The 21,900-nt window shown below is 42.9% G+C and overlaps 1 protein-coding gene across 6 annotated transcripts in view; it reads right to left on the bottom strand.

The window, feature by feature from the left end:
• The window catches only part of CD36 (CD36 molecule (CD36 blood group)), a 60,429-nt gene extending 43,423 nt beyond the window's left edge, over positions 1-17,006 (bottom strand). For 3 of the 6 annotated variants that reach the window (XM_074952645.1, XM_074952600.1, XM_074952626.1), the window contains exon 1: positions 6,110-6,205. The gene's annotated coding sequence lies outside the window, so the exon portion shown is untranslated. Of the gene's footprint in view, positions 1-6,109; positions 6,206-15,655; positions 15,827-16,907 lie in introns of those variants that run through there. The other 3 variants (XM_074952610.1, XM_074952618.1, XM_074952635.1) reach the window with 2 other exon arrangements.
• Between the last annotated feature and the right edge of the window lie 4,894 nt (positions 17,007-21,900).

The raw sequence follows: 21,900 nt of genomic DNA, 5'->3' as shown, positions 1-21,900 counted from the left end.
CATGCTCTGGATTTACAGCAGTATAAATAAGGCTATTTGAACCAGGGCAAATGGCAAATGGCAAACATGCATGTATCTCTAAGAGCAGATGTGTGTCCATAGAACCTTTCCCCTTAGACTTGATTTCTCCTCTCACTTACACTAGTGTAAATCAGGAGTAAATCTAATGAAGTCAGTGAAATAATGCCAGCATAAAACAAGAAATTGTCAGAATTGCTGAATTAGGAGTTACAAAAATTAATAATTTCAGTGATTCCTGCAAAAAGTAAGAGAGTCAGGAAATTGATATACTTGAATAAAAGCTTCAGTGAAAAAAGATTCTTCTAAAACAAGTGGGCCAGGTCCTCAACTGGTGTAAGTACAGCTTCCCTGAAAGAATGCAGATTTGCATTTGCTGCAGGCCAGGCTTAGGAGGTCCACAAACAGAAGATTCCTTTAGAGCTCAGTAAAAGCAGTGTTAAAGCCTCATAAGCAGTGTGTGACTGTTAAAATAGTTTATCTGGTGTTCTTACATTTTTAAACCATCTAATGTTCTTAACTGTAATGTATTTGTAAGTGTTTGTGCAGTGTCCCAAGTCCCTAGGCGTGTGCATGTGCTGACAGGGGAGCAGGGCAGTACTTTAGAAATAAAGGGGTATATACTTCAGCTTTTACAATGGGCATTCTTTCCGCTCTGCTGATTAGTTGTTCACCCCAGTTCCTTCTCTCATAGTCTCTTCACTTCAATCTGCCCTTCTGGCTCTTCCCCCGCACCTGTTCTCCTTTCATCTCTCCCTCTTATCCCCTGCCCACTCTTCACACATCTTTCTGTTTCTCTAATTTCCTGCTACTGAAAACCTTCTGAATCATAGAACTGACATGACATATGTCACCATCCCATTGTTCATTCGGCTTTTATATTATGTCCTGTCCCCCACAACCATTGTCTGTCTTGTCTATTTAGACTGTAAGCTGTTCAGGGCAGGGGATGGCTGTTACTATGTACTGTTTGTACAGTACTTAGAACAATGGGGCCCTGATATCAGTTTATGTTACCCCTCGGGGTAACAATACGATAAACAATATTATTAATAATAATTAAATCATATGCTATTATTGTGCCTTTGAAGAATACTCCCAGATGCTGATTCAGGGAAGAACTTAAGCACATGCTTCCATCCATCTATATTTATGACAGAATTTAAGCACATGCTTAATTTGACCACTGACTTCAGTGGCATTTAGCAGGAGCTTGAAGTTAAGCAAATGCATGTGCGGTGCTCTGAATAGGCATGCCAGGGCATTGGAGATGTCAGCAGGAGTCCTACCTGTAGAATGATACCATATGACGGGTGCTCATATACCACCAGGAAGGGTATGTTCTAAATACCTGGACAGATCAAATAGGATGAGATTAGATACCACAAATGCTGTGATAAGGTGGTAAAGAGCAGAGCCATGTGATATATTTACTTCGTGATGAAGCTCCTCTGCACTCGCCCACTAATCCATCCATGCCATGGTTAATTTTAACATTCCAAACTTCCGAGCAGCTTCGTACAGCTGCCATTTTAGAAAATCTGCCTGCTAGAAAAATGTTTCCCTCATCTCTCCCTGACCTCCAACACTCTCATTATAGTGCCTTGGTAGGCAGTGAAGGAAGTGCTGTCTGCAGTCTTCAATCCATGGCAGGTTTAATATATGATTACATGCATTAAACCATCACCATTCAGTGCTAGAAACAGGAAGGTCCCCAATGTTCAAATGGGACCTGATCCTGGCTTTTAGCAGGTGCTAGCACAGGTTAGGGTCTGGCCAATCTTGACAAGTATGTGTACAAAAATATGGCTCTACAAGGTGTGGTGAGCCCTCAGCTCCCATTGACACAACGCAGGATTGGGCCCTATGACTGCATTTGGTGCCAGATACAGCAGAACTAAAGAGAAAGAAAGTGGGTTAGTTCCTAATTTATACTAGTTTCAGAGCTCACCATTGTCACAGAACTTGCCAAATTTTATTCACCTGAGACCTCAGGGTAAGAGCAATGCTGCTCTTTCCTGCATGTTGCAAGTTGCTGCCTGTGCTACTTTGTATTCTTAACGGTTTCTGTTAATACGATATTAATTATCTAGGCTACATTAATTGTAAAGCGGTTGCTTTCTTTTAGGGTTAAGTAAACATACGTGATCAAACATCTAGGAACAAAGAATGCTTGCCATACCCACCGAATGGGGGACTATATCCTGGAAAGCAGAGACTATCAAAAGGATTTTAGGGGCCATAGCGGACGTACATTAGCTCCCAGTGCAACACAATGGCATAAAGGCCTAATACAATCCTTAGATGTATGAACTATGGAGTAGCAAGCAGGAGTAAGGCAGCAATTTTATCTCTGTATATGGCATCGGCAAGACTGATATGAGAGCACTGTGTCCAGTTCTGGTGTCCTTTTCAGAAGGATGTTTACACATTGGTGATGGTGCAGAGAAGAGCCACAATAATGATTTGTGGGTTGGAAAAAAAACCTTACAGTAAGAGTGTGACACATGGCTAGAAAGGGTTAAACATCCTACAAAATATATAACCCACGGAAGACATGTGGGGAGACATTTGTGTTTTTGTATGTTTACCTGTGTATGAGCAGGGTGGACAATGTAATCAACAGTCCCTGTCTATGCTATATTCTGATAATTCAGAGGTCAAAAGAACATCCTATCATGTAAATGAATTGTAAACACGGGATATCTCAGTATTCATCTCTCTTTGAAATGTACTGTGAATGGTGGAGGAACAAGCAAATGGCCTTACGTTAATTTGTATAGCTAAGTACCGTGATGGACCTTCTTCAAAGTCATGCTAATTACCTTTTGTTCCCCGAGGAAATCCCAACTTGTCAAAGAGGACATGAAATTATATAAAAGATCCTTGGGTTCTGATTCTGTCATCTCAGATCTGCTTAAGCTTCATCGGGGAAGTTTGAGTCACAGGACTGAGGTCCCAGTTATGCTGGTACCCCTGAATATGATATTTGGACACTGGATTATGACCTATGCACTGAATTCTAAAAAGGAACTCTGCAACTACAAAGCTCATCATCTCCGCCATGAATCTGAACCTCAATGAACTGAACTCATGTCTGTATGTATATTAATCTTTCAACCATACTCTCTCTGTGTTGTTTTTAAATAAATTTTAGTTTAGTTAATAAGAATTGGCTGTAGCGTATATTTGGGTAAGATCTGAAACAGTCATTAACCTGGGAGGTAATGTGTCCAATCCTTTGGGATTGGTAGAACCTTTTCTTCTATATGATGAAATAAGATTTACAGAAATTTTCATCATATTTGACATGGGTACCTGGATGAAGGCCTGAGGTTGGATCACTTTAAGGAAACTGTGTTGTTCGGACTTCTGAGTAACCAGTAAGGTAATAAAGAAGCTGTTTTAGGCTGGCTTGGTGAATCTAAGTATTGGAATATCGACGAGCTTTTGCGGGTTTGGCTGCCCCATTCTTTGCCATTCACCCTAACTGAGTGACCACAACTGGCTTCCCACTAGGACCCCGGTAACAAAGAGATTTAAGGAGCTTTGTTTAGTTTATCGAAAAGGAGAGTGGGAGTTTACTTGCTAATAGCGTATAAATACACTATACAGGGAGAAAATACCAAGTTACTAAAAGGGTCTTTAGTTTAACAGAGAAAGGCATAACAAGAACCAATGGCTGGGAGCTAAACTCAAGTTAATAATAAGGCACAAAGTTTTAACAGTGAGGGTGATTAACCGCTGGAACAAACTACCAAGGGAAGCAGAGGATTCTTCATCTCTTGATATCTTCAAATCAAGATTGGATGCTTTTCTGGAAGATATGATTTAGTCAAACACAAGCCACTGGCCTCAGAACAGGGGAAACTGGGTTAATTTGGAGCTCTGCAGAGGACAAAAAGTCCATATTGCAAAGGATGTCAAGATTTTGACATTTGGCTTTGTTCTCAATCTGAATTAAATCCTTATATTTCAAAATTGTGAAGAAAAATTCTAAAATATATATCATCTTGTTTCAAGTTTGACTTTTTTTATTTGCATTATAGCATAATCTATAATGTGTTTTTCCAAAACTGTTGAAACAGGACATTGTAACGTTGTCTGAACTTCTTTTATTCCAATTGGTATTTCACTTTCAACAGAACTGCATATCCAAACAGAATATTGTTCCATCAAAGTTTTTCTGACCAATTCTAGTGAAATTCTTTGGCCTGCGTTATACAAGAGGTCAGACTAGGTGATCTAAAATTACTTTCTGGCCTTAAAAATCTATGCATTTTTGAAAGTAGCAAACTCGATTTGCCAATTGTTAGTAATAACTTTTGTCATAATTCCCTACTTTTGTAACTCTAAAGCATTCACCACTTTCCTACCAAACACAATGCAATAACTGTCTACATGCATCCCAAGTTATGCAATCTAGAAATCTTGTGTAATGGCTAATTACTTTCAGATAACAAGGTTACAGACAACCTTCAACTGCAGATAGAAATAAGTATGTAACCCTTAGCTATCATCATTTTTCAGCTAAATAACATGAAGATAAAAATATGACATAACAATTGATAAAACAAGTTCCAGTTCAGAGCACACCCACTCCATCATTATGTTATATGTATTGTGCAAAACAGAATATTATATATAATGCCATGAAACAATTTTATTTTAGTATTAACAAATTGATTTTAGCATTAGCAACACTATCCAACAGTGATCCCCTTCTACAATGCTGGGCATGAAGATCATTTAAGTCTTTTTACTTTTTGCTGTCTATGAAGTTGATCTTTGAAATCCTCTTTATTTTATGAGAACAGCTTAAATATCTTTTCAAACCCCTGTGAATAGTGGGGGAAACAAAAAAATGCCCTTACAACTTTGTTCATTGGCTTCATTTAGTAGGGCTATTTATGTGTTATGAATGCCAGTCTAAAGGTACACTGCCTAATCAAGTTTAGCCCAAAATTTAGATTGCGTAAAAAAAAGCCTTTACAAAAACCTAAGAACTGTGTCAGACTTTTCCTAGGGTGTTCTTTGCATTCTCTCAGACAGTTGTTTTTAAACAAATAAGCACTGCCTTACAATTTTTAGCAACCCAGACACTGGAGCCCTATGTTCCTGAAAGCAAAACTGACATCCTTTATGTCAGAGGTCCCCAGCTGTTGGGCATGCCCCACAGGGGGACATGGAGAAACAATCAGGAGGCAGGGCTGGGGTCCAGACCAGCCCCTATGTGGGGGCAGGGAGGGAACATCACCAAGTTCCACTCCTGGCCCCGGCCCCGCACGCACTGGGCCCCCGGCCACGGCCGAGGCTCCGCTCCCGCCCCCACCCCCAGCTGTGGCCCCAGCCTTGGCCCTCTTGCCCCTGTCCACATCCCCCCCTCCTGGAACTGCGGCCCCACTCCTGGTCCCGGTGGGGGTGGGGATGCGGTCAGGGGTAAGGAGGAGAGTGAGGTAAAAGGTTTGGGAACCACTGCTGTATGGTCATTGTCCCAGCAGAGGGAAATACAAATGGGAAACAAATAGCATAAATAGTGAAAAGTGAAATGGATTCTGAAACATCTCAGTGTTAATAATAAACAGTTCTGACAACCTCATGTATTCAAAAATTATGAGTCATGTCTTAAAAATCATGATGATTAAAAAATTTACTTTAGGAGCTATTTTCATTTGCCTTCTGTTTTTTGATCCTTTGGTGTGCATTAAAGTCATGTTTTCAAGCTTTCTCCACAACTGAGGGCTACAATGTTACATTTAGTTAAAAAAATGAAAGCTGTGATTCCCACATATTCACTTGACAAGGAACTGGAGCTTTAATAAAATCACCAAATATCACAGCACTTGCAATAAAATGAGGAAAGTTGGCAACCTTGAACATATGTTACTAGTAACGGGGAAGAAAAAATGTTTGTTTTAATAGACGATTAATTGGACAATGTGATTTAAATAAGTAGAACTTTTCAAAATCTGCTCTCTCCCTCCCCCCACCAAGTTACAAGTAAATATCCTGGGGATCTCTTCTCCCACTAAACCAAGGACTGTATAGGTGGAGATTCCTCTCATTATTACATTTCCATCATATGACTTACCTTGAAAGAGAGTGAGTTGATTTTCAGCTAAATACACCAGGATTCAGCATATGACTTTCAGTGTTACCAGGACATAAGCATCTAAATCCCCGCACTGAAAACACAAACTTGTGGGAGGGTTTATATATTCCAGAATATGTCACCTCCCTGAATATTATCATTTGCTAGAAGGAAAAGTGATGTAGTATTGCTGTATGGGATCTATTTTTACAGTCTGACTAAAACCCATTACCTATATCTGGTGGTAAAATACTCAGCAGCTGTATTTTTTGTCAAGTTCTGATCCAAGTAAGGCAGGGGTCAGGGAGATAAAGGGGAACTCACTTATTTAGTTGCCTGTAATCTGTTCTGCAGCCTGTCCCATTTGCCAGATTAAAAGAATGGAGCTGAGTAATAAAAATAATAAATTCCATACTTCTTATAATAAATAGATAATAATAAATAAAGTATATGCATACTCATCATTTTTTAAAACAATCTTAGGATGTCATTGTTTTGTTATACAAACAATTACAGGCAGTGGGCTGTCATAATGCCAGACAAGTTATAACTCAAATTTAATCACACGTGTTACTGTCACGGGTGGAATTAGAATAATAGAACCATAGGGTTAGAAGGAACCGCAAGGGTCACCTAGTCTAACCCCCTGCCAAGATGCAGGATTTGTTGTGTCTAAATCATCCAAGACAGATGGCTATCCAGCCTCTTTATGAAAGCCTTCAGTGAAGGAGCTTCCACAACCTCCCTAGGGAGTCTGTTCCATTGTCCTACTCTTTTATGGTTAGGAAGTTTTCTTTCCTGAGATTCAATCTAAATCTGCTATGCTGTAATTTGAATCCATTGCTTCTTGTCCTGCCCTCTGTGGCAAAAGAGAACAACTTTTCTCCATCTTTTTTATGGCAGCCTTTCCAGTATCTGAAGACCACTATCATAAACCCTCTTAATCGCCTCTTTTCCAAATTAAACATAGCCTATTCCTTCAGCCTTTGCTCATATGGCTTGCATTCCACCCCTTTGACCATTTTGTCGCTCGCCTCTGGATCCTTTCCAGTTTCTCTATATCCTCTCTATACATTGGTGACCAAATTGGACACACTACTCCAGCTGAGACCTAACCAGCACCAAGTAGAGCGGTACTCTCACCTCCCGTGACTTGCATGCTGTGCCTTTCTGAATGCAATCTAAAATTGCATTTGCTTTTTTTTGCAACAGCATCTCATTTTGCTGACTCATGTTAAGACTGTGACCCACCACAACTCCCAGATCCTTGTCAGCAGTGCTGCTGCTAAGCCAGTTGTCAAGGTTCCTTCCCCACTCTGAACGCTAGGGTACAGATGTGGGGACCTGCATAAAAACCTCCTAAGCTTACTTTTACCAGCTTAGGTTAAAACTTCCCCAAGGTACAAACTATTTTACCTTTTGCCCTTGGACTTCCACTGCCACCACCAAACGTCTAACCGGGTTTATTTTTGAGAAAGCGTTGTTTGGAAACGTCTTTCCCCCCAAAATCCTCACCAAAACCTTGCACCCCCCTTCCTGGGGAAGGTTTGATAAAAATCCTCACCAATTTGCATAGGTGACCACAGATCCAAACCCTTGGATCTTAACAATGAAAAAAAGCATTCAGTTCTTACAAGAAGAATTTTAATAGAAGAAACAGTAAAAAGAATCACCTCTGTAAAATCAGGATGGTAAATACCTTACAGGGTAATTAGATTCAAAACATAGAGAATCCCTCTAGGCAAAACCTTAAGTTACAAAAAGACACAAAGACAGGAATATCCATTCTATTCAGCACAGCTTATTTTCTCAGCCATTTAAAGAAATCATAATCTAATGCATCTCTAGCTAGATTACTTACTAAGTTCTAAGACTCCATTCCTGTTCTGTCCCCGGCAAAAGCATCACACAGACAGACTCTTTGTTTCTCCCTCCCTCCAGCTTTTGAAAGTATCTTGTCTCCTCATTGGTCATTTTGGTCAGGTGCCAGCGAGGTTATCCTAGCTTCTTAACCCTTTACAGGTGAGAGGATTTTTCCTCTGGCCAGGAGGGATTTAAAGGTGTTTACCCTTCCTTTTATATTTATTACACCAGTTTTCCCCCATTCTGTATTGGTGCATTTTCTTCCCTACGCGTAACACCTTATATTTGTCTTTGCTGAATTTCATTTTGTTGCCTACAGCCCAATTCTCCAATTTATTATGATCACTCTGAATTTTAGCTCTGTCTGCCAAAGTGTTGGCAACCCCACTAGCTTTGTGCCATCTGCAAACTTGATCAGTCTGCTCTCTATGCCAACATACAGGCCATTCATAAGAATGTGAAACACTGGTCCCTGAACAGATTCCTGTGGAACCCTACTTGAGACCTCCCTCCAGTCCGACATCATTCCATTAACAGTTACTCATTGTTTGCAGTTGTTTAACCAATTCTGTATCCACTTAATGTTAGTTCTGTCAAGCCCACATTTCTCCAGCTTACTTATCAGAATGTCATGTGGTACTGTGTCAAAAACCTTGCTGAAGTCCAGGTATAGTATGTCCACCTCACTCCCACCAAACCAGTTACCCTGTCAAAAAAGGAAACCAAGTGGTTTGGCAGGATTTTTTCTTGATAAATCCATGCTGGCTGCTAGTGATCATCCCTTAACCCTCCAGGTATTTGCAAATTGCAAGTTTTATACACTGCTCTAGTAGCTTCCCAGGTATTGAAGTCAGGCTGACTGGTCTATAGTTCCCTGGCTGCTCCTCCCCCCACCACCTCTCCAGTACACTAGCCATTCTCCGGTCTTCCAGGACCTCTCCTATCATCCATGAGCTTGTAAATATTATTGACAGTAACTCCGAGATTTCGTCAGAAAATTCCTTCAGTTCCTTCGGGTGAACAGCATCCGGCCCCACTGATTTGAGTTCAAATTAGTCAGAAGAGCTCTGATGTGTTCTTTACTTATCTTTATCTGTATCCTTTCCCCTTATTATATTGAAATAATAGGAACAGGAGGCAGGCTGTTATTTCTATGGACAGTTTTGTGTCAGAGTTCAACAAGTTGGGTGCTTTCTTTCCCACTGTAGGCTGCAGCCTCTTTCTTGTGCACTGCAACATAAGCAAAGTAGTATCACAAACTTTCTTTAGCTACTGCCCTTAAAAAAATCAGTTTTCAGAGTAGCAGCCATGTTAGTCTGTATCTGCAAAAAGAAAAGGAGGATTTGTGGCACCTTAGAGACTAACCAATTTATTTTTTTAAAATCAGTGTTAGTCTCAAAAAGCACTACAGGACCCTACACAGGGCCAGGAAATTACATGACTTTAAATGTTTTCCTCAGGGGCCATGGTTGGACTCCTTTCCCCATGAAATAACAGGGATCTGCCCTCCTCTCCCCACAACAGATCCTGCAGGCTGTGTCAGGGGTCAGCAGTGTGTCCAGATACGGACATAAGTGTCAGTGGGAAAAATGTTGAGGTCCATGATAATTTTTCAAAAAATATAATGACTGAATGACAAACCCCACCCCCCACCCCGTCCCAATGTCCGTCACTAAGTACGGTACTTTTATCAAGTGGCCATCACGGATCAGAGTGATGCCAACCCCTGGGTTGTGTGTGGAGCTGGAGAAGCGCATAGACTAGGCCGTCCAACGGGGGGTGGGGAAGCCTGTTCCTCTGCACTGGTTCCTTGGCTCTTTCTATCACCATGTCAGCACAATTCCTGTTAATAACTGACAACTATAACTATAAAATCTCTGTCTCAAGATGTTTTCTCTGTGGAGATGTCTACACGGCACCCCCCACCCCCCGAGGTAGGGTGTAGGGTATGCGTATCTGTAAGCTTCAGTGAAAAGCAAACCGCAGCACGCATCAGTGAACGGCTCTGCCGGGGGGAGGCAGCAGAAAAAGGCTCTGGCAGCAAGGAGCCTTTCATCTCTGCCTGCCCCGCCCCCCCATGCCACAGCTGTTCCCTGAGTAGGGGAAAGGCTCCAGTAGGGGGGCACTATACTGCTAAAAGTAGCAGTGTAGAAGGGGGAGACATGTCTCGGGCACATAGTGAGCCGTGCAGGGTATGTCTTGCCTAAGCAGTGCCTTACTGTCTACATTCCTAGGGTGACGTGCAGCATATATATATATGTTGCAATAAGGAGTGTGCAGTGTAGACGTACCTTGTCTGTGAGTCAAACCAACCAGTTGTTTAAAAAAAGACCCTGGTGACTGGTGCACATGATGGAATGCCTGATTTCCCACTTCTCTTTTTAAAAATCTGGTTTATTTGCACAGAGAGAAAACATCTGGAACAACAAGTGTCATAGTTCAAGATCATCATAATCTGCCAATTACAGCACAACATGCAACAAAACCCAAGTGTTTCGACCACTTGCTATGTGTCCAGCTGTTTCTGTCGCATAGTGGCAGGTTTTAAGGTTGAGAGATATGAAAAGGGACACTATTTTGTGATCTGTATGTAACCCTTCTGCCCGTCAGAGTTGGCAGCAACAAGGGCCGGGTTCAATATCTAGGGGATCCATTCCAATAACATGATGCAAACCGGCTCGAGCCCCCACCCAGTGACCTGGGACAAATATATACCACCCCCGCTGGGCGCCTCCAAGAGGCAATACTTCCCCTCTTGCAAGCACCTAGTCTGAGTGTAGCAAAAAGCCTTTTAATAACAGAGAGAAACAATGTGGCATTATGTTGGGGAAACACCACCAACAGGATTCATAACACAACCCATGAGCAAAAAACCCACCCCAAGCAAATCGGGGCATGCCCTTTCCCTTTGGTTCTTGAGTCCAGCAACCCCACTCACCCAAAGTCCCAAAAGTCCAGTGACCCAAAAGTCTCTGTCCCTGGTCAGGGCAGCCCCAGAGTTCAAAAGTTTATCTGCAGAGCTTTACCTCCCAACCTGGGTGGAGATGGGGGCGGGGGTAAAAGGCACCTTACGTGATCTGAAGCTGACCGCCCCACAGCTCCATAGGCCTTCGCTCCGCTCCACCAGCCGCCCCACGAACTGCTTTGCTCAGCTCCGCTCTGCGGTCCACAAGCAGCTCCCGCCGTCCCACGAACTGCTCCGTGTCCCACCAGCAGCTCCCACCGTCCTATGAACTGCTCCATCAGCCTGTCCACAAGGCACTCCAGCCGTCCCGCAAACTTCTCCACAATATATCTTCAGGCTCCCCCACTACTTAACACAACGCTCAGTGATTTCAGCTCTTAGTCAGTTCAGCTCTTTGGTGAATTCAGCTTGTAGTAGGGGAGCCCCAGTGCTGGTGCACCATTAGCCCAAAGTGAGCTCAGCAGCCTGTAACTAGACTCCTGATGGAATCAAAATTAGCTCTGATATTCCACAGTGGAGAGAGGAAGAAGTGCAATTAGCATGTAAGGCCCTCACCAAGGGGCCCATGCCACCGAGTATTAATACTTGTCCCCAACCTCTCTCAATTCACAGAGTTTTGGAACCCATGACCCTTGCCTAGCGAGTGCCACTTAGTTGATGGTGAGTCCCTCCATCATAACAAAAGGCCAAGTACAGTTCCAAGCACAGTTCCCATAATCAGGGTAATAACAATTTATTCTTCCTGCCCCAATAACAGAGACACTGGGGATCCCACAGCAGCCAAAGTGACCATTTGGGCAGCTATGGCCTCAGTCTAGGCGGGGTGGGTGTGCCTATGCAATGAGCTCGGCCCCTGAAGTTCTTTTCCACAACTTGCCACACCTCACCACCAGATGTAAGGGTGAAGCTCATCCTGACACTGCTTACATGTATTTGCTAAGGATTTTTTTTCCCTGGGTTGGGGGTTAAAAGGGCAGAGGGCTAGAGCTGGGCCTGTATAAGACTTGTTTTCAGTGGGTCATCACCAGCTGTTGACGCCCACAATGTTGCTCAGTTTCACATCCTGCGTGGGTGCACCAAATACCTTTCCATCTGCCCCCAAGTATAGAGCCAAATCCAATTGGAGGCATTTTGCCGTATTGCGAGAAGTTAGATAAATGATGCTGCCAAGGCAACATTCCCTTTTCCACACAGTATTATTATTATTATTAATAATTATCCCTCCATGTGTCCTTCAGGTCTCCTCCTCTGGAGGCACAGTCATCTCCCCAGTCATGCTGTGCTGGGTTCCTCACTGCAACTGCCCATTGCTAACTCCTCTGCAGAGAATTAATGGCTGGGTTCCCTCCCTCTCCCCAGGGAACTATCCTCTGGCAAGCCACCATGCCCACTAGCATAGCTTCTAATTTGTACTATTCATGAGGAGAGGGAAGTCCAGTCTGCCTTTGCTGGCTCATAAAAATGTAAGAAGCAAATAGTGGTCTAGATAAGCTACATAGCCCCCAGCACAGAACAAAGAAATATGTGAAAGTGATCTAGTGACTACAGAAGTGGTGACAGACAGGATAGCCAAGCACATCATTTGGGTATAAGCCTTATAGAAAGCCATGGGGAGAGTTAATATAGCCCAAGATCCCTCCATGCTAAGTTCATTTGTGGGGAATCCCAGAGAAGACAGGAGCTGGAGGGAAGTCATGGCAACAGTGAAGCCACACCGTTAGAAAGCCTGTGGGAAGCCAGGGGTTCTCCAGGGTAGCTTGGGGTTCCAGGCCTCCTGTAGATTTCCTGGGATCTGATCACTCTGAAATGCTACCCATATGACTCCAAAAAAAGTCTGTGACAGGATTGCTATGGAGTTTTTCCCCTTCCATGTCCTCTTCCCATGGATATTTCAGAGCCCAAGTCATCATGTACTTGAAGAGGAGACAGTGTCCTACAGCTTAATGCCTTTTATTATGCAAAAGGAGGATTTTTCCCATCTCCACCTTGCACCAGGCAATAACATCTTCTTCCTTACAAAAATGAAAAAGGAAAGCTTCCTGTTTGTTTTGTTTTCCCATTGAGAAGACGCTTTGCTTTTGCAAACAAAACAAGGTACAAGAACCCAAGTCACAAGAGAAAAGAAGACTAGAATAAATAAAATTAACCCTTGCCCTGTGAAACACCGTCTTGGCATCAGATGAAGTCCCAAAGGGCATAGAACAGATTAAGAGCAATATGTGAAGAATTATTGTAGAAAAAGAGACATTTCAAACTATGCAGGACAGACCACAAGGAAATATACTGTCAGGGACAGCCCTGCACTGTAAAGGGATGGAGCAGCTGACCTAATAGGTGTGTAATAACTCTGACTTCTATGATCTTTGTGAAAGACATGGGCTAGATACTTAGCTGGATACTTACTTAGTTTATCAGAGTAGCTTTCTTATGGTCATTGGAATTACAGTGATTTTCATAAACTGAAGAACTGTCCCTATCTCTTTACATCAAACCATTGACATATTTCTGTATCATAACTATCAGTTATGCCTTGAGTTGTTCCAAAACGTAATAATAGAATAGAGAAAAACCTACACCACTGTCTATATTCCTAGCACGAAAAATGATGAAAGGGTGCTGTAAGTCATGTTTAAACAATGTAACAAAATAACTGGAGATAGTTATTTTACATTGTTTACTACAATTCACTGCTGTTATAAGATTTTTACAGGCACAAAATCATTATCTTAATTAATGCTGGGTTGTTAAAAGGAATCAGATGATGAAAACATCCCAAGTTATTATGAATTTGATGTTTTTCTGATAGTGTGATCTATTAGCAATCTCGATGAATTAGGGAGACAAAAGAAGAAAACCATTATCTAGCTATCTGTCCACAGTTTAAGATACCTATTGTGCTAACTATAATGACACTTTTGGTTGTAAAAAGAAAAGGAGTACTTGTGGCACCTTAGACTAACAAATTTATTTGAGCATAAGCTTTCGTGAGCTACAGCTCACTTCATCGGATGCATGTAGTGTAAAATACAATAGTGAGATTTTATATACACAGAGAACATGAAACAATGGGTGTTACCATACACACTATAACGAGAGTGATCAGTTAAGGTGAGCTATTACCAGCAGGAGAGAAAAAAAACCTTTTGTAGTGATAATCAAGGTGGGCCATTTCCAGCAGTTGACAAGAATGTGTGAGGAACAGTAGGGGGGGAAAATAAACATGGGGAAATAGTTTTACTTTGTGTAATGACACATCCACTCCCAGTCTTTATTCAAGCCTAATTTAATGTTGTCCAGTTTGCAAATTAATTCCAATTCAGCAGTCTCTCTAGGTTGAACCTGGGACCTGTACATCAAAAAAAAAACCCCCACTAACTGTTTACATAAACATATTTATCAAATATACTAATAAACTTAAATATAATAATGTATGTAACATACAACCCAGTATTTATACTATTTGGCAGTAGATCATAATTACTTAAGTTTTGCACACACACACACACACACACTATATGTAATGTACACCCATATATGAATACATATAGTGTAGCTATAGTATACACTACAGTTAGGGTTGCCAATGCTGTATTTTTTTAGCACCTCTGCTTAGCACTTAATAATTAGTACTCATCTACATTCGCCAGAGGTATTTCTTGCTGCTTTTGCAGCACTCAGCACCTCCTGATCTTGTTGTACAGAGATGAAGAAATCTTTGCAGGATAGACTGAGGAGCGGGTTCTGTGTGGCAGGGGAAGTGGACAGGGCTCTGTGCAGGTGGTCTCGGCTGCCAAGACCAGGCTCCCTGCGCTTCTTGCTCCCCACTGCTGCAGCTTCCACCAACCAGCATTTATGCCCCTCTGCTGGGGATGTTGGCAGAGAATCTGTGAGCAAGGAGGCTACACCCTAGGAGTACTGACTCCCCTGCCAGACAGAGCTCTGACCCTGGCCCTTCAGCACAGTCCAGGGCATACAGCCTTGTCCACTTGTCCTGCCAGACAGAGCCTGCACAGGGAAAGCAGACAGGGCTTCACTCAAGGGCTGGAGTCAGCAGAGGGCCCTGTCCAGTCAGGAGACAGTACTCGCAGGTACATCTTTCCATTCCCCTCGTGACATTGGCCCTTCAGTGCTGCGCAGGGAAAGCAGACGGGACCACACTCATGGGCCAGGGTTAGGAGGGGAGTGGAAAGATATACCAGTGAGTACTGGCCCCCTACTGTTGAAATACGGGGTAAAGGTGTCCCATACTAACTTAGTATGGAACAGGCAATTTTCCATTTAAATAAGGGACGTCCCTTGTAATATGGGACCATTGGCAATCCTAACTACACTATACATGCACACACACTTATGATATGCAGCAAAATAATTTATGTACTCTGGGGTGTATATATAGTATATTATATATACATACACAACTTTAGTAATTATAATATTAGCAAAATATTATTCATTAACATGTATGGTAACTCATTTAAGTAGCACTACATACAAATGTGTTTTATTATTTCCTAAACTTTGCCTTAGAAAATGTGCAATTCATAGAGAGCTAAACAGACAAGAAACATGAGGTGAATAACTTTTGCTGAAGATGCCATTAAATATAGAAATGCATTTTCTGGCAACATGGTTCACTGACAGCTATTCCCAAAGGAACTGACACACTGACAAATGGCATGCTCTGAAACTGTACTTAATTTATTAAGGTACAGACATACCTGTATGGTGAGACAGCTACTCTCAATACCCCCATCAGCAGAAAGGGATTGTTGCAGAAGAGCCTGCAAAGTTAGCTCCTTATTCACAGAGAAATCTGTTACTGTAGCAACCATACAGCAACCCAGGCTGGCCAGTCCACTAAGAGTCCGTTGATCTTTCATCAGCCACAAAGAAAGAAAAGCAAGTTGCAGAGAACTTTTAAACCCCCTTGTGACGAAGCTGTCTCATGAGAGATGGAAACATAAGAACCCTTGTGGCCAAAGACAACCCATTTTTCCACTTCCCCTTCACATAAAACACCAGCCTAGAGAAACCCTTTCCACACCAGCCCCTGTATCTGATCTCTTCCCCCAGTACAATAACTGAGCTCAGAAGCAATGTATCAGGTATATATTGGACTATCCAGGAGAACAGGTTTAATTGAGAAAAAAAACCTTGGTAATGATACTTAGCACTTATGTGGTGCTTCATCTCCAAAGCTCTTTGCAAACAAAAACTAATCCTAACTAGTCCTCACAACACTCACTGGAGCTAGGTGGGGAGATATCACTACTAAATCTCTACAGCTCCACAGGAATTCTTATAGCTATGTATAAAATACAGTGATAGGCCAGGGGTCCGCTAGGAGAATGTGGGCTCATGCATGTGGACCTAGAGGAGGGTTACACTTATGGGCTGATCCAAAACCCACTCAGGCTAATGGAAGTCTTCAGTGGGCTTTGGATTGGGACCTTATTGGCTAGACAAAGAAAATGTAGGCCAATATATCAGTGCTATCCATTCTGTCTGTCTCTTTTGGCCCAACTCACTGGCTAGGCCTCTCCACCACAAGCACTGAGCTTCTCCAACGTTCTGCCAGTCTCAGACTGGCACTCCAGGTCTAGGGCACCTGCCTCACTCCACTCCCCCAGGACCGTGATGGCGAGCAGACACTGCAGCCCCTAAACTACAAGCCTTTTGGGATTAGGATAAAACTTGCTCAGAGAGATAATCAAGCCCCAAGGCAGGGAGAGAACTGGGGAAATAAAACTGCTTCCCAGCTATACTAGGAAACTTCTACTTCCCCAGGAGGTTCCCAGGAGCATGATGAGTTCCTCATCCCACTTCCTATGAGCTTTCCCCCTCATCGCTGACTTTTAGAGCTAGTCAGAAGATAGGGGCAAGGAAAGAGAAAAAATATTCATGGAATTTGAGTTCCATTTGCCTAGAGATTTTCACTGGTGTTGAAATTCTCCAACCAGCTCTACTTACTTTGACGCTGTTCCTCATTGTCTGGCCTCCTTGGGATCCTGTTGGTCAGCTCCCTGCCTGAGCCTCACCTGGCCTCCCAGTAGCTTCCTTCAGCTTCTTGCCATGCCTCTCCCTTCCTTCCCCGAAGCACGCCGGTTCACTCTCTTCCCACCCAACACAGTCCTCCTGATTCCCAGCCTCCAGTCCCCCCAGTTCCCCTTCCCACCCTGAAATCCTCCTAGTCACTCCTTCATCCAATGTCTCCCCTTCCTACTGTTCCCCTCCCTCACCACCATATCCTGTAGCCTGTCCTCTCCTCCCCCCAGACCCGCAGCCTCACAGCCCTCCCCTCATTCACTCTGCTCCCTGCCCCAGTCACTGCCCTTCCCCCAAACATACATCCATATCTTCCTTCTTGCTCCACCCAGCCTTAACTCCCTTCCCTACTCCTTCTCCCTGTCTCTCAAACCCGATTGTCTAACTCTTTCCCATTTCTAATATCCCTCCCCAACCCTGGTCTTCCCTCCCTAACTCCCTAAGGAGAGGAGAGGCTGCTGCTGCTCCCCTATCCACCTGATTTTGTTTTCTGCCCCGATGGTAGTTCAGCACTGTCCTTGCAGTCAGCCTCACTGGAAAGACTGGGTTCAACTGTGAGAAAGATCTGCCTAGACAAGGAAGTCTGGATAGGCAAGGCAGAGAGTCAGTCACTTCCTGGCCACTCACCTGCCAAGCTGCCAGGAGAGGGCAGACTTTAGTGGTTTATGGGATGGTGCGCGGGGGGGGGGGGAGTGTGAAGTAGCTCAAGCTTCAGCAGATGTGGGAATAGCAATGAGGCAGAGATAAACACACAGGGGTCTTTTGCAGCCTTTGGAATGACCAAGACACTTCTATCCCCTCTGCCCTTGGCATAGCTGGAAGCATGACACCACCACCACCACCACCCCCCCACCTCTGTGTTTTCAATAGAAAAATTAACAAGGGTTTCTTTTAAGTTTAGCATTTAAAAATAATTTTAAAAAGTGTATAGGGAAGAGCTCGCAGAATTATAAACAGCCCATTCCAGACATGGACCGTGTGTGTCCTGCTTGTGATGCTGCATTCATCACTCCCTGTAATTACGCCCATGCAACCAACACACGCCTCTCCTTTCTGTACAAATAAGCACTTAGGCTTTCAAGTGGATATTGGAAAAGCTGCAGCAGGACAATCCCAAGCCACCTTGGGCAGGGACAACAGCAAGATCACATAGCACAGGGCAGCAACTGTACAAAAGCCAGTTCCCTACAGCTTCTGGCAACAGCTTCTTGTGCTGTGCATTCCAGTCTGATGTTGCCAGCTATATGCCAGTTTTTCTTTCACTGTAGTTCCCTTCAGCTGCCACACGCTAACACAGAGTTCCTCGCCACTCTCTGCAGCACTGCAGCCAGACTGTCTGCCTTCTCCCACAGGATGCCTGAGCATCAGGTTTGAAATATCTGGAATTGAAGGTTCAGATTGTCAACTCAGCCATTCACCTCACAGAGGGACATTGCATGCCATTCAATAGGGACAAATTTAAAATACTCCACAGGAGTAAACAATCAATTGCACACATACAAAATGGGAAATGACTGCCCTGGAACGAGTACTGCAGAAAGGAATGTGGGGCTTGTGGTGGATCACAAGCTAAATAGGAGTCAACAGAGTAACGCTGTTGCAAAAAAAGTGAACATCATTCTGGGATGTATTAGCAGGAGTGTTGTAAGCAAGACACGAGAAGTCATTCTTCTGCTCTACTCCAGCTGAGGCCTTATCAGTATTGTGTCCTGTTCTGTGAGGCACATTTTAGGAAAGATGTGGACACATTGGAGAAAGTCCAGAAGAGAGCAACAAAAATGATTAAAGGTCTAGAAAACATGACGTATGAGGGAAGATTGAAAAAATTGGGTTTATTTAGTCTCCAGGAGAGAAGAATGAGGGAGGGACATGATAGCAGTTTTCAACTACATACAAATTTGTTACAAGGAGGAGGGTGAAAAATTGTTCTCCTTAACTTCCAAGGATAGGATAAGAAGCAATGGGCTTAAATTGCATTAAGGGAGGTTTAGGTTGGACATTAGGAGAAACTTCCTAACTGTCAGGGTAGTTAAGCACTGGAATAAATTGCCTAGAGAGGCTGTGGAATCTCCATCACTGGAGGTTTTTAAGAACAAGGTTAAACCAACACCTGCCAGGAACAGTCTAGTTATTACGCAGTCCTGCCTAGAGTACAGGTGGCTGGACTAGATGATCTATTGAGGTCCGTTCCAGTCCTACACTTCTGTGATTCTATGGTTGTACTTTAAGTGCATATGGCTTGATGAGTTCTTGAAAACACAAGTGTGCACAGACATGTGCAAAAGTGCATGCGCCCATCTGAGGATGCAAAAGTCTCGTTTGCTCTGCATGGACATCTATATCTATTTATCCCTGGCCTGCCAGAATTTCATGTCTCAAGATATATATACACATACACCTAAAAGTCTTCTTAGAACTAGATGGGTACAAACGTGCTGGAGATGATTCTTAGGAACATCCTTTTAAAGTTCTGCCACTTAACGGATGGAAGAGTTTGGTTATATCCCTATCCCTGATGGAGACTAGTAAATGACTCCTGGAAGAGAGGCCTCCTCCATGAGGGTCATGAAATTACTACTAAAGAGCAAGTTGTTTGCCTCTGGAATGCTCCTTAAGATAGCACTAAGTGACAGATCATGTCTGATAGGAGGTTCAGACTTTTATCACCACCCACCTTCTGGTTACATATGTGGGTAGAGCTGAGAAAAATTTTTCAAGCAAGCTCTTTTCAGCAAACAGAAATGTAGATTCTGGGACACCGAAACATTTTGTGAATTTGGGTCAATTTCACCAAGTTGTTTGGTTAAAACAAACAAACAAAAATTCCAGAAGTGTCAAATTGGTTCGACATTTTCAAAATAAAAATGTTTTGATCTTTCAGTTCAGAATTATTTTTGTTTTTAAATTTCCTTTAAAAATCCCAGTATATTAAAATGGTCAAAATTGGAATGAAACATTTCGTTCTAGATGAAACAAAACGTTTAGTTCAACCAAAAATGAAGTTATTTTGACTTTTTTGATTTGCCAAAAATTTAAAACAAAACAAATTGTTAGGTTGACCCCAAACCACAATGTTTTAATTACCAGAGAACCAAAAAATCCATTATTTGCACAGGTCTACATATAGGCACCATGCTACAGTATATTTATGATTAATGAGCATGTTATAAACATTCCCAGTTAAGGGCACTTAATCTAAATGCATTGCCAAGTGATGCTGCCTCACGTATTGGTCCCGTTTATGATGAAGATTTGTGTTTAAGGTAAAATAAACAGATGTTTTTGTGTATATTTTACTTTCCTGTGCCCAAGTCAAGAACAAAATAAAGTTTAGGGCTGTATTCTGCAAGGTACTGACACTCTGGCTTTAATCCAACCAAGCAAATAAGCAAATATGCAGATTCATGGATAATCACACACACAGTGCCTGTTCCAAAGATATTGGAAGTCTATGGCCATGCTCATAACCCATTTGTATCATTTTCATCTTCCATTGCACAAACACCCTGAGCATGCACAGCCACCCCCTTTAGAAACTCCTCCCTCCCTCTCTTGCATCCTGAAATACACACACATAGGGATTTATGCCCACACAAGCTTTTGAAAATTTAGTCATGACTAGTGAGTCATAGGAAAGTCCTTAGCCTTTAGGTCTCGTTTTCCTCCCTGTAAAATAGGGGGATTAGTATTTATCTACTTTTCCAGTTGTGAGAGTGGTGAGAGACTTAATTTATGCTTGCATTGTACTTGGTAAATGTAAACAGCTAGATAAGTGATGACTATGGTATTTCTACTTAACCCTGCCCTTCTCAGGGTGAAAAAAGCCACTACCAGGCCCCTGTACCATTTAGATACTATTTTGATATCTTATGTGGGACTCTAGTTATGCATTGGCCATGTGATAGTCTTCTGCACAGGGGACAATTCCACCCTCCAGTGTGCAGACCCCATGCACTTGAACTTGTGCATGGGGTCTGCACTTGACCCCATGCACTTGAACTTGTGCAGACCCACAATGTACTTGAACGCAAGAAACCTGGGAAACAAGAAGGAAGAATTGGAAGTCCTGGCACAATCAAGGAACTATGATGTGATGGGAACAACAGAAACTTGGTGGGGCAGTTCACATGACTGGAGCACTGTCATGGATGGGTATAAACATTCAGGAAGGACAGGAAGGATGGGACGAAAGGTGGAGAAGTTGCATTGTATGTAAGACAGCGGTATGATTGCTCAGAGCTCCAGTTTGTAACCGGAGAAAAGCCTGTTGAGAGTCTTTGGGTTAAGTTTAGAAGTGAGAGCAACAAGGGTGATGTCGTGGTGGGCATGTGCTATAGACCACCGGATCAGAAGGATGAGGTAGAAGAGGCTTTCTTCGGACAACTAACAGAAGTCTCCAGATCACAGACCCTGGTTCTAATGGGGGACTTCAATCATGCTGACATCTGCTGGGAGAGCAATACAGCAGTGCACAGACAATCCAGGAAATTTTTGGAGAGTGTTGGGGACCACTTCCTGGTACAAGTGATGGAGGAACTGAATAGGGGCCGTGCTTCTCTTAACCTGCTGCTTACAAACAGGGAAGACTTGGTAGGGGAAGTAGAAGTGGCTGGCAACCTAAGCAGCGTAACCATGAGATGGTTGAGTTCAGGATCCTGAAAAAAGGAAGAAAGGAGAGTAGCAAAATACAGACCCTGGACTTCAGAAAAGCAGACTTTTAGACTCCCTTAGGGAACTGATGGGCAGGATCCCCTGCAAAGCTAATATGAGGGGACAAGGAGTCCAGGAGAGCTGGCTGTATTTTAAAGAAGCCTTATTGACGGCGCAGGAACAAACCATCCCAAAGTGCAGAGAGAATAGCAAACTCGATAAGTTTATGGAGGAGATGGTATGATGGGGTAACATGATTTTGGCAATT

The sequence above is a fragment of the Natator depressus genome, chromosome 1 (genome assembly GCF_965152275.1).
Source record: "Natator depressus isolate rNatDep1 chromosome 1, rNatDep2.hap1, whole genome shotgun sequence".
Taxonomy (NCBI): Eukaryota; Metazoa; Chordata; order Testudines; family Cheloniidae; genus Natator; species Natator depressus.
The sequence above is the reverse complement of the archived record's forward strand: the minus strand, read 5'-3'. Positions and strand labels throughout refer to the sequence as shown.